Source organism: Puma concolor, chromosome B1 (genome assembly GCF_028749965.1).
Source record: "Puma concolor isolate L17-30 chromosome B1, mPumCon1.1.hap2, whole genome shotgun sequence".
Classification (NCBI taxonomy): Eukaryota; Metazoa; Chordata; class Mammalia; order Carnivora; family Felidae; genus Puma; species Puma concolor.
The window spans coordinates 110,804,704-110,808,595 of NC_141670.1; positions in this window are offsets into that span (position 1 = coordinate 110,804,704).

Below are 3,892 nucleotides of genomic sequence, written 5' to 3' on the forward strand. Positions count from 1 at the left end.
AAGTCTGTCATTTAGAATAGAAGGAGAGATAAAGGTCTTCCCAAACAAACAAAAACTGAAGGAATTTGTCACCACTAAACCAGCCCTACAAGAGATCCTAAGGGGGACCCTGTGAGACAAAGTACCAGAGACATCACTACAAGCATAAAACATACAGACATCACAATGACTCTAAACCCGTATCTTTCTATAATAACACTGAATGTAAATGGATTAAATGCGCCAACCAAAAGACATAGGGTATCAGAATGGATAAAAAAACAAGACCCATCTATTTGCTGTCTACAAGAGACTATTTTAGACCTGAGGACACCTTTAGATTGAGAGTGAGGGGATGGAGAACTATTTATCATGCTACTGGAAGCCAAAAGAAAGCTGGAGTAGCCATACTTATATCAAACAAACTAGACTTTAAATTAAAGGCTGTAACAAGAGATGAAGAAGGACATTATATAATAGTGACAGGGTCTATCCATCAGGAAGAGCTAACAATTATAAATGTCTATGCGCCGAATACCGGAGCCACCAAATATATAAAACAATTACTCATAAACATAAGCAACCTTATTGAGAAGAATGTGGTAATTGCAGGGGACTTTAACACCCCACTTAGAGAAATGGATAGATCATCTAGACACACGGTCAATAAAGAAACAAGGGCCCTGAATGAGACATTGGATCAGATGGACTTGACAGATATATTTAGAACACTGCATCCCAAAGCAACAGAATATACTTTCTTCTCGAGTGCACATGGAACATTCTCCAAGATAGATCATATACTGGGTCACAAAACAGCCCTTCATAAGTTTACAAGAATTGAAATCATACCATGCATCCTTTCAGACCACAATGCTATGAAGCTTGAAATCAACCACAGAAAAAAGTCTGGAAAACCTCCAAAAGCATGGAGGTTAAAGAACACCCTACTAACGAATGAGTGGGTGAACCAGGCAATTAGAGAAGAAATTAAAAAATATATGGAAACAAACGAAAATGAAAATACAACAATCCAAACACTTTGGGACGCAGCGAAGGCAGTCCTGAGAGGAAAATACATTGCAATCCAGGCCTATCTCAAGAAACAAGAAAAATCCCAAATACAAAATCTAACAGCACACCTAAAGGAAATAGAAGCAGAACAGCAAAGGCAGCCTAAACCCAGCAGAAGAAGAGAAATAATAAAGATCAGAGCAGAAATAAACAATATAGAATCTAAAAAAACTGTAGAGCAGATCAACGAAACCAAGAGTTGGTTTTTTGAAAAGATAAACAAAATTGACAAACCTCTAGCAGGCTTCTCAAAAAGAAAAGGGAGATGACCCAAATAGATAAAATCATGAATGAAAATGGAATTATTACAACCAATCCCTCAGAGATACAAACAATTATCAGGGAATACTATGAAAAATTATATGAATATATATATATTATATATATATATGAAAAAGTATATTTCATATACTATGAAAAATTGGACAACCTGGAAGAAATGGACAAATTCCTGAACACCCACACTCTTCCAAAACTCAATCAGGAGGAAATAGAAAGCTTGAACAGACCCATAACCAGCGAAGAAATTGAATCGGTTATCAAAAATCTCCCAACAAATAAGAGTCCAGGACCAGATGGCTTCCCAGGGGAGTCCTACCAGACGTTTAAAGCAGAGATAATACCTATCCTTCTCAAGCTATTCCAAGAAATAGAAAGGGAAGGAAAACTTCCAGACTCATTCTATGAAGCCAGTATTACTTTGATTCCTAAACCAGACAGAGACCCAGTAAAAAAAGAGAACTAGAGGCCAATATCCCTGATGAATATGGATGCCAAAATTCTCAATAAGATACTAGCAAATCGAATTCAACGGCATATAAAAAGAATTATTCACCATGATCAAGTGGGATTCATTCCTGGGATGCAGGGCTGGTTCAACATTCGCAAATCAATCAATGTGATACATCACATTAACAAAAAAAAAGAGAAAAACCATATGATCCTGTCAATCGATGCAGAAAAGGCCTTTGACAAAATCCAGCACCCTTTCTTAATAAAAACCCTTGAGAAAGTCGGGATAGAAGGAACATACTTAAAGATCATAAAAGCCATTTATGAAAAGCCCACAGCTAACATCATCCTCAACGGGGAAAAACTGAGAGCTTTTTCCCTGAGATCAGGAACACGACAGGGATGCCCACTCTCACCGCTGTTGTTTAACATAGTGCTGGAAGTTCTAGCATCAGCAATCAGACAACAAAAGGAAATCAAAGGCATCCAAATTGGCAAAGATGAAGTCAAGCTTTCGCTTTTTGCAGATGACATGATATTATACATGGAAAAACCGATAGACTCCACCAAAAGTCTGCTAGAACTGATACATGAATTCAGCAAAGTTGCAGGATACAAAATCAATGTACAGAAATCAGTTGCATTCTTATACACTAACAATGAAGCAACAGAAAGACAAATAAAGAAACTGATCCCATTCACAATTGCACCAAGAAGCATAAAATACCTAGGAATAAATCTAACCAAAGATGTAAAGGATCTGTATGCTGAAAACTATAGAAAGCTTATGAAGGTAATTGAAGAAGATTTAAAGAAATGGAAAGACATTCCCTGCTCATGGATTGGAAGAATAAATATTGTCAAAATGTCAATACTACCCAAAGCTATCTACACATTGAATGCAATCCCAATCAAAATTGCACCAGCATTCTTCTCGAAACTAGAACAAGCAATCCTAAAATTCATATGGAACCACAAAAGGCCCCGAATAGCCAAAGTAATTTTGAAGAAGAAGACCAAAGCAGGAGGCATCACCATCCCAGACTTTAGCCTCTACTACAAAGCTGTCATCATCAAGACAGCATGGTATTGGCACAAAAACAGACACATAGACCAATGGAATAGAATAGAAACCCCAGAACTAGACCCACAAACGTATGGCCAACTAATCTTTGACAAAGCAAGAAAGAACATCCAATGGAAAAAAGACAGTCTCTTTAACAAATGGTGCTGGGAGAACTGGACAGCAACATGCAGAAGGTTGAAACTAGACCACTTTCTCACACCATTCACAAAAATAAACTCAAAATGGATAAAGGACCTGAATGTGAGACAGGAAACCATCCAAACCTTAGAGGAGAAAGCAGGAAAAGACCTCTCTGACCTCAGCCGTAGCAATCTCTTACTCGACACATCCCCAAAGGCAAGGGAATTAAAAGCAAAAGTGAATTACTGGGACCTTATGAAGATAAAAAGCTTCTGCACAGCAAAGGAAACAACCAACAAAACTAAAAGGCAACCAACGGAATGGGAAAAGATATTTGCAAATGACATATCGGACAAAGGGCTAGTATCCAAAATCTATAAAGAGCTCACCAAACTCCACACCCGAAAAGCAAATAACCCAGTGAAGAAATGGGCAGAAAACATGAATAGACACTTCTCTAAAGAAGACATCCGGATGGCCAACAGGCACATGAAAAGATGTTCAGCGTCGCTCCTTATCAGGGAAATACGAATCAAAACCACACTCAGGTATCACCTCACGCCAGTCAGAGTGGCCAAAATGAACAAATCAGGAGACTATAGATGCTGGAGAGGATGTGGAGAAACGAGAACCCTCTTGCACTGTTGGTGGGAATGCAAATTGGTGCAGCCGCTCTGGAAAGCAGTGTGGAGGTTCCTCAGAAAATTAAAAATAGATCTACCCTATGACCCAGCAATAGCACTGCTAGGAATTTATCCAAGGGACACAGGAGTACTGATGCATAGGGGCACTTGTACCCCAATGTTGATAGCAGCACTCTCAACAATAGCCAAATTATGGAAAGAGCCTAAATGTCCCTCAACTGATGAATGGATAAAGAAATTGTGGTTTATATACACA